A 19,669-nucleotide genomic window follows, 5' to 3' on the forward strand; every position below is an offset into this window, starting at 1 on the left:
TGAACCAACAATAATAGCGACGATCCCTTTAGGTTGGCCCTGTCTGCAGACTGTGTGTTGACTGTTGACGACTTGATGCATAGAGACACACAACCGATGCGAGCTAACTGCTAGCCCGATGATCAAAAACATTGAATCCTTTTGCCTATACACATATCTACTTTAGAATAGCAACCCAGTAGGTTTTATTTTCCCTTTCCGAGCCCCGGCCGGAGATACACTTTATAACTGAGCAAGGGACAACTGTTGTCGTAGCAACGGCAAATCACGACCGAATGAGTCAAGTCATATACCTGTTGCACGCAATATAATATATCTACCAGTTGTGCGCTACGCGGCTCAATCTATTCAGGGAAAGCTAAGAAAAGAAGGACCAACCCATTGCCTTTCAAGCCTCAACTTCAAAGGTAGAAGGATCTTTTTGGCCCGTTCAAGCAACTGAGCCCAGATCCCTGTGAATTGTCGCCGTCGTCCTGGTTTGCCAACTTCCCCTTCCCCGTGCTTCTAGAAGATAAGATAAGATAAGATAAGTTACTTAACGTTTCTAGTCCCCATATAAAAATTTTTTGAGCTGACAAATGAAATGGGGAAAATAAAATAAATAAGAAAGATGCTGAAGTGAGAAATGATTTCGGTTGATAAGGTGAAAATCGATAACAGATCAAAGACGTTAAAAAACAGTAAAAAGAACCAACGTAGAAAAAAAAACGAAGAAAAAAAATAATATTAAGGGAAGGATCACACATTTGATATATTTCTCATCTTTGGGCTGTAGGACCTTATAGCTTAGCTAAAAGTAGTCCTTGATGATCCGCACTGGTGCCCTTCTTTTCCCGTCTCCCCCTCCTCTCTTTCTCAATCTTTTTTACGGCCCTACACAAACGCTATATCTATAAGAACCGGGATCGATCCAAAATATTTCTGGCAGTGACGAACATTATTTTTTCTTCCTTGTTTCCTTTTTTTCCCTTCTACCTTATTTTCCTTTTATTTTGTTTGAATTCTCTTCTCCTTCCAGGGAGAGTATGGGACTGCGTAGATATTATAAGGACAATGTGATGTCGGGGAACAACTCAAGGAAGATTTGAGAGACCTATGGGGCCGGCAGACGAAACATGTCCGTCAAAGCCGTCGAAGCCTCGAAGGGGTGACGCTCATCTCCGCATCTCCCTTTTTTTTTCTTTTAATTATTATGGTGAAGTCCAAGAGTCATGATGATCAATAACGGGACTGGTTTACAAAGGAAAGTAACGAGACCTTTCCTCTCGTTCTTTTACTAATTATCTGCCCTCTATGCCTGTTGCCTGGGCAAATGAATAGCTCTTTGTCCAGTAGACCGGGCGTTTGCACCAATATTTACCCAATTCCGCCCACTTCCCATTTCATTCATATTTGAACTGTGCAGTAGGCCTACGTAATAAGGTAAACTTGAATGGGAAATTTCTCTAGAAATTCCGTTGGATTGTATAATCAAATAATTCAGAAACTGTAAAGGGGCGGCGACGTAAAGAATTTAGCATAGAGTAAATGGTGTTTCTTTGTTTGCTGGTCTATTGGCTGTCCCATAAATAATTGAATTCATCCTCGATCTTTCAACTAGACTCCACTTACTTCTTGGCTGGAAAATCGGATTTCGGGTTTTTCCATACAAACAACAACGTCAATTGCACAGATATCGATCTCTGCAGATGAAATGAACCGAGCACCAGATAACTGGAATGCCGAGGTCGATCTTGAAAGAAGATCCGCGTCACGTCTCGAGCCTCTCGCACTCGACGTGCTCAATAACCCTTTGAGGTTATAACCTCTTTCAAGACCTCTTTGGCGGGGTGGATGAAAAAGGAGGATCTGTGAACCACCAACGCCCTGAACCCATCGATTTTATTCTTGCAGTGTCGATCACGTTGACGCCCAGGTTGACGCGCACTTCACAGACAGAATATGGGGAGAAAGTCACCGGAGGTTTCAGGGAAATGGTATATGGATGACCGAGACTGAAATACGCAATAGAGTCCCTTTTTATTTTTTCTTATTTCTTATTCTTGTTTCCCCCTGAACCTTCGATTAACATATACATAGAGAAATTCATCTAGATTGGAAATTATATGTTGATGTTTATCAAAGCAAAAGCTCTCGGAGAGCTTATCAATGCAATCTTATTTTGGGTTTTCTAAAAAATCAATTGTTCTACTATAATTTTTGCAGGAGATAATATTTCATATTCAGGAGGAATATTTACAGAATCTGAAGAAAAAAATAGGAACCAAGATTGCTGTTTCCATGTATACAGAGAAATCGCGCTTCCATTATAGCAGCAAATTCACGTGGTGTTTCTCTTTGCTATTCATAAGTGTTGCGCAATAGTGAAAGTCCTAATCAATTTTAGCCGGTTCTAAAAGTCTTTGGAATGCCGAGAGGATCTTATGCAAATTAGGCCACTTTGGCCTTTTTATGCAGTTGAACGGCTAGGGCTAGGGAAACGCGACTTTTTTTTAAAAAATTGGCCTGCGTTAGCCTTATATCAGGTCTGATTTTCAATTTTTTCCGCTCCCATCCCGTTGTTTTTTCGTTGGCGCGAGAGAAAACAAAGCGATGGGAGCAGAAAAAATGGAAATTCTACTTTTTCGTTTTTTAACTTAAAATTCAACTGAGATAATATAAATGAAAAAAATTGAAAATGAAAATTGAAGTTATCTCGTACTTTAACGTAATGCACCGAAAGACTTAATGAGATTTTTTGATTATTTATAAGTTTGGAAACATGACGAGTGTTTCCGCCCTTTTAACACGGCGGCTTACGGGCCAAAGTTTTCACCTTTTTTTCGCGATAACTCAGGTTTCAGTTATCGCAAAGAAAAACTAAAAATATACTCTTATAGAGGGAATAACAAGCTTTCACCATAATTTTTTTGAAATCATGGTGAGTAGCGGTTTGCCCGCAAATTATTAGATTTAAAGTTTAAAAACATCGGCGCTACCGCCCTATGTTTCCATGCTAAAGTGTGTGTAAGTTAAAAAATTGTCAAAAATTCAAATATAAATATTTACAAACGGTAGATGACATAGTCATCTACTTTTGGGCAAAGTTTCAAATCATTTAAGCAAAATGCTAATATTTGGAAATTTTTAAAAAATCACATTTTTGTTTCTTTCTGCGTCGCATGGAGCTTTTCCTGGACCGAGGGAAGAATAGAAGATGGAAAACCGCCAGACCCTTTTTTTCTTCCCTTTTCTCTTCCCTCCATTCTTCCCCGGGGCTTGGACTTCGCCCCGGCGCCACGAAAATTATTCAACATTTTTTCATTAAAAAAATCGCCAAAATTAGCATATCATTTTAAAAAATTGAAACTTTGCCTAATTTTAGATGGCGTTATGGACCGTTTGTGCAAGTTTCAAGTCAAAATTTGTATATTTGAATTTTTGAATTTTTGGCAATTTTTCAACTTACACACACTTAAGCACAAAACAACAATTTTAGCGTGTTAAAAGCGCGGAAAAACTCGCCATGGTACGAGTAGGTGAGAGGGCGCAAATGGCAAGAAAATGGGAATCGTCAAAATCGGCCACTTTGGCCGGGTGTGTAGCAGAGTAGTCTACTTACAACATGGGGTCTTATGGGACTACCCTCTTTGAAGCCCTACATTTCTGTGTTTAATTTTTGTTTTCAACTTGTAACATTTTTATGTGTAAAATAAATTTCTATGCAAAGTTATGTAATTAATGAAAGGAAAAAAATGCCGAAGTATTTTTTTAAAAATAAAGAAAGTGGCGAAAGGGCCGCCACAAAGAAAAAAAAAGGGGGGGGGGGGTCTTCCTTGTCATTTTGGCGTCAGAATCAGGCACTGTGTGCCAAAAAAAAAAGTTGCAGTCACTGATTTTAAATGATCGGTGACCTCATCACAAGCAACCAATTCTTTTTCATCAAAATGGCATTTTGTTTTGGAAGTTTAAAGTGATTTTTAGTTGGGATCCCATTCTTTTCTGAGTAGAGAGGATCTTAGGAAGCCCAATTTCCTTATTTTTTTAATGTCTGTAAGTGCAGGGCAGGAGTAGGTATCTAATAAGTGAGCTTTGCTGCAGTAGTATATGTTGTAGGTGGACCATTCCTTATCTGGTGGATGGAGCCTGCCTCACGTTTTGAAGCTGTATGAATAGTGGCTGAGCATGAATATGGTGTTTCCTAATCGCACGAATTTTTTGCACTTGTAAGGGGTAGGGATAGATACTTGGATCTTGTAATTCATTGAGAAAATGTAGACTTTCTCCGAGATTGTAGTGGTGAAGGTAAGTATAACTGTTTCCGATGCGACTTTTAGGTCTGACCAGCATTAGGAGGCGTCTAACGTGGTTTACATCGTCCTAGTAGGGCCTCTAAGATTTTGTCCTCGTGGTCACAGGTGTGAACATCAAAGATAACTACGTTTTTTGTGTCCACCGAGCATTTGGGGAATGAGCATTTAATTTTCCTGTATACCAGATCGTTGATGCCTAGGAGGGAAGTTTGTTGGGATTGTTGGGGTCGATCATTCTTCTTCTTGTATCTCTTGAACTCTCTCATATCCAGTGGCAGGAAAAGCGATCTGGCAATAAGGAAACAATTTCGCAATTTTTTTATTTTCTTTCGAAACAAAAATGTTTTAGCAGTAGCATCCACCGCAGTGGATGAGCCCATCCAAACGTGATCCAATTTCTATAGCTCCATCTATCATCGAGAGAGGGACAATATCTTAGCTTTAAAAGAATGTTGGTACGCAACTTTTTTTACACAGTTAGAACTTATAAGAAGGATGTAAAACGAAGGGATTGATTCGTGATTGACTCGGTAGGTAGAGTTTTTAAAATAATGTCATTCGGCATCCTTCAAAGTTGTACTCTTTTATAATCGGAAACAGTGTTTTACCTGAAATAGCAAAAATTTTAATCTTCAGTCTCGATGTATGTCACTGTGTACGCTTCATTTTAAGTATGAGAACAACAATTGCGTAAAAAAATTGCAAACAACAATTACTGCATGCTGGAGTGAGAACAGTTTTCTGCTAACTTCCTTATCGATTTCCAATATCAATGGTGTGTTCTCATCATTTCTGTCTCAATTTTCTTAGGATATGTTACTACATGGTCAAAATAACCACTGACCACGTGACCGTGGATGTGAATTCGGGCTGACTCTGTGACTCAGCGTATGAAAGCAATCAATCATTTGAAAAGGTTTATGGAATGAAATTGTTGAGAAGTTTAGGTAAAATTTTCTCTAAAATTTTCATTGAACCTTAATTAATTTTATATACAGTACCCTCACAAAGTTTGGAAACACGGCGAGTGTTTCCGCGCTTCTAACACGGCGGCTTACGGGCCAATGTGTCTCCCTTTTTTTCGCGATAACTAACGTTTGAGTTATCGCAAAGCAAATTTTAAAAAATTATCTTGGTGAGGAAATAATTTCATTTCGACGGTGACATAAGGTCACCTTGGTTTCCCCTACTTTTTAAGACGACCCCCTGTAGACGTAAGGTTAGAAGAGTTTGGCCTAGTCCGGTGTGGGGGTCTCGCTGTTTTTACTTGTGTTGGGCACCGTCGTCGGTATGTAGTGACGGTAGTGCATGTACTTTTGAGGAGACTGGGCTCGTGCAATCATAGAGCCAGCTCCGTGAAACTGCAGCACTGGTCGGCTAAAGCAACGTGAAGCCCGCGATAACTCGTTCGTGACAATATAACTGAAAGATAATTGAGTTTTCCTAGCATACAATGACACCGGATCGATTTATGTTAGAACTATTCTGTTTTCCTATTGAGAGTTGTTTCAGAATTGGATAACTTGGGAAACAGGAACGTAGAGCAGCTAACAGGCTGTACATAAAAGATTGGGGAAGATATAGTGTTCGGCGATAAACAGTAATAAATTAACTGCTATCGTAACATCTTGGCTGCCCAAGTTTGATCACGTATAATATATATCCATTTTTTCGTAAAGATATTATTTCTCTGATAGTAATTGTTTAGACCTAAAGATTACCAAAGATTACAAGTCATTTTGCAATGTTTTTTCAGCACAGATTTTCTATTTTTCTTGAATTCGTTTCACATTTTAAAATTTGCAACGTAACTATTTCGACCACCATGAAATCTTCTTTTCAGCCAATCGCTGAATTCGGGATTATCAAGCCATCCTTTGACAAAATTTTTTCAGTATTTTTGCTTGGTTTTCACTGACATGGAGCGAACTTTCTTTTTCTTTTTTTAGAATGACTGGGACTGAGATGCTCGCCCGATGCCTGATAACTGCTTACTTCACATTTAATTTCGTTTCTACCTCCAATAGGCTTTCTTTCTTTTGGCGAAGCGTTCCCCAATAGTTGTTCAAATTTGGATATTTTGGTTTTCAATTAAACTGCAGTTGAAATTTCATCCGCTGGTTTTGAATTTTTATTCGATGCTTCTTGATTAGTTGGATCAATGGGAAAATTTTCAGTGTCTAATGTTTTTGCTTTCAGCTGAGCCATAACCTCTTTAAACTTTTTACTTTAACCTCTTTTACTTTTGTCTTCCCCAGTTAGAGAGTAACGGTTTCGTGTGGAACTGTCAATTTTGCAGTCTTCTCTTTTTCTTCGCTCGATGATGGTTCTTTCCTGTCGCAAACTCGTGTTTGAACAACCAATTTCTTTTGGCCATCCAATTAAGATTGCTTTTCATTTTTTTCGGTGACAAATGTGGTTTTGCAGCAGCTTGTTGTACTCGTGACTTCCTTGTCCATTTCTTCACTGGGCTATTCCACGTGTAAAGAGGAGAACGACGAGGCCACAATAGCCTAAGTTCCGTTTTTCTAGTCCGCACAACCTCACAAAATTCAGTAAAGTCTTAATTAGAAATAAAGAAATATTTAGAAAGATAATAATGCATTGTAACCATGGACCCTAAAAAAGTTACATACAAAAATCCCTTTAACCTAACAAACCAAGGGTCAGACACTGAAAAGAAAAAATTTCAGGACATTAGCATATTCTTGCTACATATGCATAGCACGTGTTCACACTAAAGAAACAGATTAATAAATTTGTACACTACCAATGAGAAAGATTCGCCCTGTTTCATCAATGGCGAGTATAATTTATAACCAAGGCAAATATAGCACACGTCTTAGATATACTATAAAGAATTCTTGATTGTTTTCAGGTCTTGCTGTGGTTAAATTCAACAATTTTTAAGATTATTTTGATCTCCTATTAGGAAATAATCAAATAATCATCTAGAGTACTTTGAAAGCTTGGATCTGAACCAATTTGTTTGGTTTTCAGTACTTTGCATATAAATAAAATTTCCCGTGACGAACTATGTGTGTTCGTGACAAAAATGATGGAAACCGTGCTCTTTTGGGGGTTTAAAAATTGGTACAAGTAATACCGACTCGCAATCAGATATTTAGCTGAATTTTTTTTAAAAGAAAAGTTGTAGATTCAACTACTGGTAGAAAAAAAGTTGAAAAAATAAAAAAATATATTACACCTTTGTAAGAGGGCCCAATCAACAACGTGAACAATGATTTTCCAAAATAAGTTTGTTTAATGGGTCATGCACTGCTGGTGTCTATAAACAGAGTGAAGGACACATTATTTTTTTTATTATTTTTGAAATGCGTTATCAGATATGATATTTACCTCTTTATTGTTATTTCTAAGCGATTTTGCAAAAACGGAAAATAATGGCAGAAAAAGAGAGGCTGGGACACAATGTTGGTACTAGTTTGGATTGAACAAAAATGAAAAGTTCGGCTAGTATACATGTTGAAGAATGGCTAAACATGATAACTTTGAGGACGAGTCTTAATATCACTCATCATTTGAGGCGACAAAAAAAGTGGAAGCCATGGGCAGTAAATTGTATTGTTTTGGATTAGGATTTGAATTTCGTGCATTAGTCAGAAGTTTAAGAGGCACTTGGGTTTTAGAGTAAAATCATTTAGGGCAACGAGAATTGGGATGAATACGTAGATAATTCAGGGAGCAAAGTTATGTTATGGAAATGATTTAAAAAAATATTTGAAAAATAAGCAATAACAGAAATAAATCTTTTGTTTACATGTATCGCGCCGTAAATGGGGTATTATAACCATTTGAACTCTTTGACCGAGTGTTGTTGGTTGATGGTAACTTTAATTATGAGAGTATTAAGTATTGTTGTAGCTATGATATAGCAGCATCCAACATTAGGCTATGTTGTGCTATAATTTAATCCTGTTGAATCTAGTAAAAGCAAAAAAAAAAATTATGGAGCAATACCAGTTTCAAAATCTTAATGTTATCGAGAAAACTTACTTTAATTAAAGGATTTCTTTATATTAAAATTCAGTAGTCTTACAATTCCAAAAATTGAAGTATTAGAATTTTATGGTCAGCACCCAATATCTGTTGACAAAGTGTCAACAATTTGTGTGTCAACTGTGTCTTTATATCCAATCTATTCACATCAATAAAATTCTCGTACGCTAAGATTTTTTTTCAAGAATCATAATTCCCCATTTGTTATTTTACCAAAGTTTGTAATCAAAACCGTGGATTCATCTTCCATGATGACGGAATTGTTTGGTTTTATTGAATTTTGATCTTAATTTATGAAACAATGCTTTCTCATATTGCATATCCCAATTATCCTGTGGAGCAGGGGACCTTTAAAGTGCTCATAAATTAACTGAATGAAATCTGGATTTCGGCGTTAAGATCTCTCAACAGGAGAATAGTTACGTCCTTCCATGATTCGATTAATAATCTGTTTTAAAGGCTTTCTACTTTTACTTTTCTTTACCTAGTTCTTAAGTTAACCCAGTAGAAGTGCAATAAAAGCAACTAAAATTTTTAAGAGCGTCCAATCGGTGAAATTCCTTCAACAAATGAAAAAATTATGATCGTTAGAAGTAATTAATTTATCACCATAAATGGGTGGACTTCGATTATTAAAATTAATCAAAAGAATATTATCATAATTGAGGTTTTCTTCTGTTTTTACACCGGTTTCACAAGATAAAATACGAATAGTCACGTGAAGGAGCATAAAATGGTTAAATAATACGCCAGGAATTCTTTTTCCAATGTTAGAGGTAAAACATACAACCAAACAAATAAAAAAAAAATACCGTCGCCTTGAATCATGACAGTTCCCATAACTCCTTCTCTTCCTACTAAATTCTATTGGGATTATGTATTCAATAGTGACAAGCAAGCATGATATTTCGATATTTAAGTGGGAAGATTTTTTTTTCATGCTTCTTTCTTTCATTATCCCACATATCAAGTAGTTGGTCATACATGCATTTAGCATGTATAGACAAGATGCATGGGATCAATGGAAACAGAATAAATTAAATCAATCGCTAGATTTTCCAAAATGGATAATCCATCATAATCCTCAACGAGATCACAATTTCGAATGGATTCATCTGTTCTGAGCAATGTGTCTACTTCTGGATATGTTACCCTCCCATCTTTCCCTCTCCCGTTAAAGAAATACTCTCTTTGAGTTTCAGATTTAACGCATGAATAGTAAGACCTAAAAGGTTTTACCCTTTTTTATGAAAATGAGAGTGGGCGTATCACAACAGAATTCCAAAATCTCAATTTTGACGTGACTGTCCTTGTAATCACAACCATTTTCAGCCAAGTTAGTAATTTCAGTGTGAAAGCGGTTAATATAGTTGTTGGGGTGATCAGTCTTAGATTGCCATTGCCAAATCCATATCAATATAAAATCGCTTGGCACCATCTAATTTTAGGAAACCGAGACTTGGCCAAAATTGACTATATTCGTAATCTTGCTAGCATGCATTTCGTCACGTCCAAAAAGCATTTAAACGGCAGCTTCGCGAGATTCAAAAGAAACATTTCAAAAGTCTGAAGAAGTTGCTTTTCCTTCCAGTATATCAAACTAAAAATACCACCTTGGCCTAATTTCAATTGTGTTAACTTTATATGGGGTGTACCCAACAGAGTCTTGGAGAGAAAAGAAAAAATTTGATCTGTATTAAATACAGCCAAAAGCTTATTTACACTAATTCTGGAACCTTGGACTCGGCTCAATGAGAAATACGTTTTCTAAAAATCTATTGCCTCTCTTCAACACAGAGTTTCTCATCCACACATTGAAGTTTAAAATCCCAATTAGTTAAATTTTCCCGATTGTCCGTGTTTCAATTATTTTGTTCCTCACCAGCTTTCCCTTCGGAATCTAGATATTAAATGCTGTCTTTATCCCCGTTAGACGCATAACAATTCGCATCAACATCACTCTTAACTCGCTACGGTATGAACATTTCCCACAAAATGAACAGCTTCAGTTTGTAAAATATTTCCCCCAATTCGCCAGACATTACATTTACTTGTTCAGACACATTTTTTCCGTCATCGCCAGACGTTACATTTTATTGTTCAGAATTTTTTTCTCCGTCATCTTAGTAAGATCTAACTTATTTAATTTATCAGCAATATTTTCCCTGGTCCTACGAGCTCTTTCTCTACACATCAAACATTTTTGTCTTATAAATCATTTTTGTCTCACGCTTAGCAGTCATTGCTTCTCCTATCCCAATGGTACTACTAATCACACAGAAGATGTTGGTATGTCCATCGTGAACAGACAATAGGCATGTAAATAGGGGATTGCAGTACCTTATGACTGGGAAACTGGCCCAGTTGAAAAGAGCAGGGAAAAAAATACTTATAGCTGTTGAGTTGAGTATTACTGCTCGTTGATATTGAGGATACACTGCCTCTAGAGTACCTACCACTTTGAAACAAAATTTGCTTTACACTGACATGTAAATGACTGAACGTTTCATTAATACTTTCAATGTAAGCAGCTGCTTAACTGTTCCTTTGCCGATTAGGATACCAAAAATTTTCAAAACTTTGACTCAAGCTCTTCTCAGCTCTTAAGCCCCACGCTATCCTGCATCATGAAAAAGTTGCAACAAACAAGCCACCAAATTCCATACAACCGTAAAATCGATTCCTGGAATATATAACTAAAACAAGATTCCAAGTTATACGTACCATGGCGATTGGCACAATGAGAAATTATTTCATAACAATTCAAGCAAGTTTCCACATCGTCTCCACACCTTCTTCGTAGATAAGTGTTAAAGCCACACCCTCAGACAGATACAATAATTCGTAAACCAAAAATTACAGCCCACTGTTCACTGAAATGTGCAAATTCTTATTAAGAAACGAATTACTTTCAGAAAGACTAAAATTTACTATTTTCGTCGTTTCAATGCTGAACATCACAAAGAAGTTTGAACAGTTAATTGGTTGGATCTTCAGCCATGAAATAACCTGCGACGTATTTTGCACAAATCTACTTGATGCTGTTGACATAGGAAAATTCACTTTTTCAATCACATTTTTCGGCCATTATCTGATCATAATCCCACCGTTGGGTTAGGATGTCCTAAATATTAGTCAGACTGTTAACCTTGATGTAAGTTGATGGAGATCAGTTTTCTATTTACGCTACACATAACTTAAGACTAGACACACGTTAGGCCTCTTTCGGGGTTTAAACTCATGGAAAGTGGCTGAAAAGGGACTGAAATACTGTAGCTTTCAAAGGTAACATTCTCCAGGTAACTCACTGTAGGGTCTTTCCAAGCAAAATCATCCAAAAGAGGTTGCACTCATCTCACCGATTTTGATGAAAATTTTACCAGTTGTTCTTGATGATAAGAAAAGATGGTCTACCGAGGGCAATTGAAAAATTTCCGTTGGTTCTACGTTTTGGCCGTTTTGGTTCTATTGATTTTTGAATTTTTTCGTTTTTTCAAATTGTGGGTTGTACAATATAAAATTTCAGCTAGTTCAAACATCAAACTAAGGAATTTTTATTATTATATCTTGTGTTCAAGATTACCATATTTACTAACAAAGTTGACACAAATTCAATTTACTTTTTAAAATGATTTTCAAATATCGTGGCAAGTCTAGAAAGCTGAATTTTTTGGTATTGAAAGATCAATATTAGTACTAACTGTGCTCCAAAATTCGCGATGGTCATATTTTTTTTTTTGTTTTATATGGATTTTTGGAAGGGGTGTAAAAAAATTTACTACTTAGATGTTTTTTGGTGTTTTATTTTTAACTTCTTACCCCTAAGTAAGTAAATATGGTTCCATAAATAAAAAAGAGTGGTTTCGCATTAGTACCACCCTTGAAAATCAAAATAATATCGGTTACTAGTTTTTTGCTTATCTGTGGAGTGCAGGTAAACTAGTTTCTTGTTGTCAATATGGCCGAAGAAAATATTTGTTCTATTGCGTTAATTCTTAATAAGAAAGATTGCAATTCTAAAAGGCTGGTTGATAATTATAGTGAGCGAAATGTGAGCGAACTGAGTCCAAGTGAAACAGAGTTGTTATTATTGAGGACCAGGTTGTCCAATACTGACAGCTTAACGAAAATTTGTGAACACCACGAGCGAGACTTTTCATTAGACAACCAATCAAGCTTTATTGGGGTATGATTTTGAGAAGTTGTTGTAATCCATTTTATCTTCATGCTAGGAAACGTAAAGGTATGCTAAGTCACGTCAAATCATCTTCATGTTATGCTAAAAACATTCTTTCTTTAGCCTTGAAGGTTATTTCTCTGTCCCTATCTAGAAAAACAGCAGCCATTCCTCCACTCATTGTTGGTTACAAGTTGTGCATAGTCTGTTTTCAACATGCAATGAACTTGAATGTTACGAAGTGCCAAATTGATAAAGTTGCTGATAGTATCCTGGATAGACCTATTGCATCTGCATCTTCTTTTGGTTCTAATGCTAAATTTTATTAAGTGAACAGAATGCAAATGATTCTGGAGAAAAGGTTGACGCACTGTGTGCAAGCCTTGGTCTGTCACCTTTGACACAAAAATCCAAGCTTGATTTGGAACAAATAACTCATTTTGGAATTCGGTAATTGGCGAAAATTTCAGATGCAGTAGCGAATGAACTTTCCGGCGCCCTACAAATTTTTCTTTCAAACGAGACTGGACAAAACTCAGAGGATTACTTTACATTGTTAACGGAGATAAAAACAAAATTCTTCTCGTCAACGAGTTTCACCAAAAGAAAAGAACTGATTACTTTAGCCCCCGCTTCCTGGTCTAGATCAAGAGTAGCCGAAAAATTTCAATGATCTGAGTATCTTGTTCGTGGGGGCCGATCCATTCATTCAAAATTTGGCATCTTGCCCAAACTAAGTAAAAAGAAACCAGGCAACAAAATTTCTGAAGAAACCAAGCTGATGGTCATCTCATTTTGTGAAGAAAGCCCACGAATCTTCCCAGGTCTCAAGGATACAATTAAAATCATAAACAAAGACGGTGTCCGTCGCAAAGTTCAGAAAATGATGTTGACCGAAAACGTGAGCGAAATTCTTTGAGCTCCGCCCACGATGGTGTATTTTTGCTTGTGCGCCTGGTACGCATAACGTTTGTATTTGCATTTACTATTAGAATCCTAAGTTAATACTTGAAGGAATCGACTTGTCTGAAGGCTGAAAAGATCTACTGGAAATGTTGGTGTGTTCAATGGAAAATGATTTATGCAAGTATCATCAAAGCGATCACAGAGATCGATTCGTCAATTGTCGAAGTCCAGATATTTTGATTGAATTTCTCCTCAACAATATTTCCGAAGAATGTATTAATTGAGAAGAACAGGGTATTTGTATGGTAACCAGAACTCAACATGTAGAAGAATACGCAATCAAACTGGTCAGTCTGCTAAGAAACTTGCTACTCATCATCTTATCAATCTTCGCTAATCAGCTTACAGTACCCACCAAACTATTAGGTACACCCCCCTTTTTTCAGTGGATTCTTATGGCACTACGTGTTTTTAAAAAATGCAATAACTCTTGAACCGCTTAGGCTAGATTTTTTTCCTTTTTTCCCTGAGTAGATCTAATGATGATCTACATTTTTTATACACATGAAGTTGTCGTAGGATTAACCCCCACGGCGCTACGGTATCGTTCACTTTATTAGGTACACCCCGTTTTCCCCCATATACGCCGTGTTAAATACGGCGTTTTAAAAAATTTACAAAAAATACTAAAAATAAAGCTAAAATCTTTTTCTTTGGGGGCGGGAGGTTGAAAATAACCTATTTTCTTTCCGTTAAACCCTGGAATATGTAGGCAAAAAATGGTAACCGGCGACGATTCTTTAGTCTTCGACGCCAACGTCGACATTCTTTTCATTGACTTATGTTTATCTTCAACAGCATTTTGTTGCCAGGTGTGACACTCTGGTCAGTGTCGGTATACTATAGATAAGGATTCCTTCTATATACGGACAAATCACTAAGTCTAGCTTCATTAAGGTGTTGCTTTGTTGTTAACAGCGTTCAAACGATCATGAAGCGATGCAAGAGTAAGAGAAGTTCAAATAAAAATGAACTAATAGCTAGTCATCTGACATTTTCGTATAAAAAACCAAACAATACAAAGATTCAATTCATTTCCTACTCCTTTAGGTGAAACAAGCAATGTTGTTGTTTTTTCTAATAGTTGCTTCTGGGTATACCAAACCGAGAAATCTGGTTACTGAGGAACACAATATAAAATAAAATTTGATTCCGTGTATTCGTATGCGACATTCTTCGAATAAAAAAAATCATTACATCGTTTTATTTTTAAATTAAAGTAAAGAAGGGCTCCGGAGACAGAAAAAAATCGGATTAATGGTACGGCACTAAAAAATCTTGTACGCCTTAATACTAGGCTAGGCTTCTTAATCCATCATGAATTCCCACTGCGATTCAGATCCATGTGGTTTAAACTAATAATTTGACGTTAAAGTAACTGAATATGAATAATTTCTTCGAGATAGTTACATACCTGAGAATTCGGCATGTTAAAAAAACAATGCGCTTTAATTTTCGAGTGTAGAAAAAAATAATAATAGGAACACAATGAATCATCGTCACCAAACAGATCTGTCGTCGTATCCGAGTTGTAATTGCACTAAAAGATCAATCAATAACCCTTAATATTGTTGAAATTAACCTTAGTCGAATCTATAGATGTCGCATTCAGGAAAATTAATTTCATCGTTGATGGCAGTCCACAGCTGATCACTTAATTTGGAATTGTAGAGATTTCTAGCTGCAGTACTCAAATTCTTATCGACTAAATTAATTTCTCACTAAAAAGGTTGAATTTGTTTAAGAAAGGCTATACGGTAACGCCATAATAAAAATTTATATACAATTGTAAATTGTTCGAACAAGCGAAGCTTTGAAGAATAATTGTGATTGTTGAAAATTAAGTGAATCATCAACTATATAGTGTTGACCTTATTTATTCAGCTATTTTAAGCAAATTTGGAACTTAAGTGGTGGGCATATATCTCTGTAGACCTCAGATCTTTTAAGAAACGCACACCGTTTGACGGGAATATTAACTTCGAGTCTTGTTGTTCAGTCCGCCATTGTTGTTACGCTTTAGTCCAGTTCTGATTAGATCCAGGCCTATTGTCGGGTCTGCAATCGAATCAGAAAAATAAAATATAATTAATAGTCTGTCTTGGTGAGGGCGGGTGGGAGATAGATATAGTTGATGATTCACTTCATTTCCAACAATCACAATTATTGTAAATTTGTTCTCATCAACTATACAGTGTCTTCAAAGCACAGTATTTAGCAGAATACATAAAAATAAAAATAAAAACGGAAAATGTTATAAAAAAGAGAAAAAACAAAAAGAAATAGGGATAAACCAGTCTGACGATGAATCCATCAGGACCGCTGACTCTATAAGATTTGGATTAGTCGACGTTTCCCGGCGATAAAACTTTGAGAAAGTTGACTCGCTGGCCCAATGGCCTTGATTGAGGATCGCCTGAATAGAGACTCCGGCTGACGATGCCTTTGATGCAGCCGCCCCTCTAGTGGAATGAGCCGAGAAGATACATGTGTTATGCCCGCTTCTTTCAGCTGGTCTTTGATCTAGCGGCCTATAGTAGAATCCGTCATTGGGCTATGAGGTTTATTGGAACCATTAAACACGCTTGAACTGTTGAGAGATGACCGAAGGCTGGTCGTTCTTTCTAAATAAGAGCGGAGGCATGCCAACGGACAAACAAGTTGGTTTTCCCACTCATCCAGCGAGTATCTCATGAGTAGACCGGAACGCTGGCTCTTCCGAAGGACCCCTAAGTTAAAAAATACTTTGTTGGCAGAGAAGGAAACGGAGTCAAGCTGGATGGAATTCAGCTTGGAACATCTGAGGAGTGTAGTTAACGCTAATAGAGTGACTGTTTTGCGGGCCAGTTGGATAATTGACATGGCCCTTCCGGCTGTGGAGATGAAATGATTGATGACTACGGCTGGGTCCCATGTAGCGTTGTATTTAGGAATCGGGGGCTTGCCTTGGTAGATGCCCTTCATCAGCTGGACTACTAGTGGATGCTTTTTGACATCCTTGAGGCCTGAAGCGGTTAAATTAAGGGTGGAAGATAACATAAATCTATGAACATTTTTTCGTGTTGTAACTCTTGTCCTCTTTAAACATTCCGACCAGGAAGCTTAGTACCTCCTTTACACCACTATACATGGGATCAGTATCCCGTCTATGGCACCAATCACACCAGTTGACCCACGCCGACTGATACGCAGCGTTGGTGTTCGCTCTTGGTGCGGATAATAACAACTCGACGACTTCACCCGGAAACCCTTGGTTTTTGAGGCATCCCCAGATAGCTTCCAGGCGACTAGTCGGATTGAATGGTTGGCTGTGAGCTGGTGACATTCCCCCAGCGGGGATGTCAGCAAATTTTTCTCCGGGTGTAGCATGCGTGGGGTGTCCGTCGCCAGTTTCAGCCAATCCGAAAACCAAGGTTGACTCGGCCAAAATGGTGTTATTAGAATTATTGTTGCTTTCTCCTGAACCAACTTCGTTAGGCAGCTCGCGATTAAGTTGAACTGGGGGAAGACGAAGGCTTTGAGAAACTTCCAGTTCAATGAAAAGGCGTCCGTCATCCGTGCGTCCGGCTGAGGAAAACGGCTGACAAATCTTGGAGTTGCGCATTCCATGCGCTGGCGAATAGGTCTACCTCCGTCTTCCACGTCTGATGAATTTTTTGGAATGCGGATGTGGATTGTTTACAATCGCCTGCTGCTACGGGTTTGCGGGACTCTGCGTCGGCTACCAGATTCGGTGAGCCTGGGAGGTAGATGGCGTGATGATCGATTGACCTGGCTTCACACCATGAATATATCTCCAGGGCTGTTTCGCAAAGGCCACCTGACTTAAGGCCTCCCTGTTTGTTGATGTAGGATACTGCCGACGTATTATCTATGCTAATCTCGATTGATGTAAAAGATGCCGAGGTGGCGAAGCATTTAATTGCGTTAAAGGCTGCTTTCAATTCCAATTCATTAATGTGTCGGCCTGAATCGGTTGTGGTCCAAGGGCCACCGGTTCTCACGTTATCACTGACAGCTCCCCATCCGAAAAAGGGAGGCATCAGAGCATATAAAAATTGAGAGGGGAGGTGCGGTCAGTTTCCGCCCTGCCGAAAAGGATGCCTTCGACATCCACCAGTATAGGTCGCTTCTGGCTTTTTGCGAAAGAGGAAACCGATTTGAGAGGTCACCCTTAGCCGACTTTGAATGTTTTCAGTAGAAGGCCTGAAGATTTCTGCAGTGCGCCGGAGCGTAATTTACTGAATGAGCGGCCCAGTTTAGAATCCCTAGCAGTGAGGCTAAATCTTGGAATGATGGAGAGTTTGACTTGTACGCAAGAGTACACATTTCCTTTAATTTGTCCACTTTCTTTGATGGGAGGGAGAAAGTCGGGTGGGAATTTGATTGGGAGGGATTTGATGGGATGGGAGGGAAGAGATCACATTAATGCCTAAGCCGATGTACTCGAGGGACTGAGTTGGCACCATTATTGACTTTTCTTCGTGAATAACAAAACCAAGTGATATGAAGAGGCGGAATACGGAATACCGACTTACGGCCTCTTCAGCTGATTCTTTGGAATGGCCTATGATCAATATGTCGTCGAGATAGATGACGAGACGCACGCCACGCTGTTTAAGGAAGCTAACGATAGGTTTCAGCAGTTTGGTGAACACCCCGGGTGCTGGACCAAGGCCAAATGGCATTAAATGAATTTTAAAAACTTCTCTCTCCATTTGAACTGACAGAGAAACCTTTGTTCCGGGCAGGGGGCAATGGTAAGGTAGGCGTCCTTCAAATCTATCTTTGCTAGCCAGTCCCCTTGCCTCACCGCGTGACGTACGGTATTTACGCCCTCCATTTTAAAGTGTTGGTGTGGGATGAACTGATTTAAGCCCTTTAAATTTACAATCGGTCTCCATCCCCCGAAGATTTTGGTACAACAAAAAACCCGCTTATGAAACCGACACCGTCTGAAGGGTTGATGGCCCCTTTTTGAAGTAGAGAAGAAATCTAAGTGTCGCAAATCCCTAGTTATTGATCGTTCATTACTGCATTACGTGGGATCTTTTGTTTGGTGGGAGTGAAGATGAAAGCGAGACTGTGACCGTGTTCAACCATACGCAAAACCCACGGGTTGGAGGTGATTTTAACCCAATTGTCAATGAAACGGGAGACTTGACCGCCAAAAGAGTGAGATGAATTTGTAATGTACCTGTCACGTTGAGCGGCGTAAGGGTAGGAATTTCTCGGCCGCTGTTGATTGTAAGTAGAGTCTCTAGCATGGCCCGGGTTGCGATCCTTGGTGGGTGGAAACTTCTTGTTGACCTTGGAGATGCCTTCGAGAGTAGATTGCGTCTTCGCTTCGTTAACTAGGTGACGTTAGAACTTCTGACCGAAGAGGTCTTCTCCTCCCGACCAGATATCGCTCCTATCCAGAAGATTCATGAACTCAGGGTAGACTTGGGCGAGGATGTTTTGCCGGCGAGATTTGATAATATCTCGAAAAAGTGTGGCTCAAAGCCGAGTTGCGATAAAATCGCTTTTCTTCCTCTTCTTTAAAATTGGTGCGGCTGGCTAGATACCAAAGAGGATTGATTAAATCCAAAATTTTGTAAGACAATTTCTTGAGCGTCTTCTCCGTCGGGTCTTTGTTGGTTTTAGTAGCGTTGGAATTCCTTGAAGCTTTCAGTCGTAGATAAATGGATTCATCCATTCAAGTGAGGTTGACGAGAAACTCGGACTTCAGTTTCAGGGTAGGTTTAAACGCCTCTCTGCAGGCTTTAATTTTTTTGTCCTTGATGCCTGTGACGATCCATTTGGCGAGTGAAGTGGACCCTGATTTGCAAAATTCGAATTTTCGAGTACTAATTTTTGAAAGGAAACCAGAATCTGAGCTAGACGAGTCGGTGGAAGACTCAGAACTTGAAGAGTTTGAGCTGTCAGAGCCTTAGCCTGACGACATTCTTGCTTGGGAGCTAAAAATGATCTGAGGTCTACAGAGATATACGCCCACCACTTTAGTTCCAAATTTGCTTAAAACGGCTGAGTAAACAAGGTCAACACTTTATACTTGATGAGAACGAGTTTACAATAATATCCAACCAAGTGTTGCCACAATCGCGATTGAAAAATAATCGTGATTAAAATTTCGATCGAATATTTAATCGAAAATGAAATCTTCTTAAAATGATCTTAATCGCGTTCAGAAGGCCAAAAAATCATTTCTGAG

At 38.3% G+C, this 19,669-nt stretch overlaps 1 long non-coding RNA gene across 1 annotated transcript; it reads left to right on the top strand.

The window, feature by feature from the left end:
- Window positions 1-12,168: 12,168 nt before the first annotated feature.
- On the top strand, window positions 12,169-13,025 carry LOC124206133. Its single transcript, XR_006879581.1, has 2 exons — window positions 12,169-12,555; window positions 12,613-13,025. It is a non-coding gene; the product is annotated as an uncharacterized LOC124206133 (long non-coding RNA).
- Window positions 13,026-19,669: the final 6,644 nt, after the last annotated feature.

Source organism: Daphnia pulex, chromosome 10, assembly GCF_021134715.1.
Source record: "Daphnia pulex isolate KAP4 chromosome 10, ASM2113471v1".
Classification (NCBI taxonomy): domain Eukaryota; kingdom Metazoa; phylum Arthropoda; class Branchiopoda; order Diplostraca; family Daphniidae; genus Daphnia; species Daphnia pulex.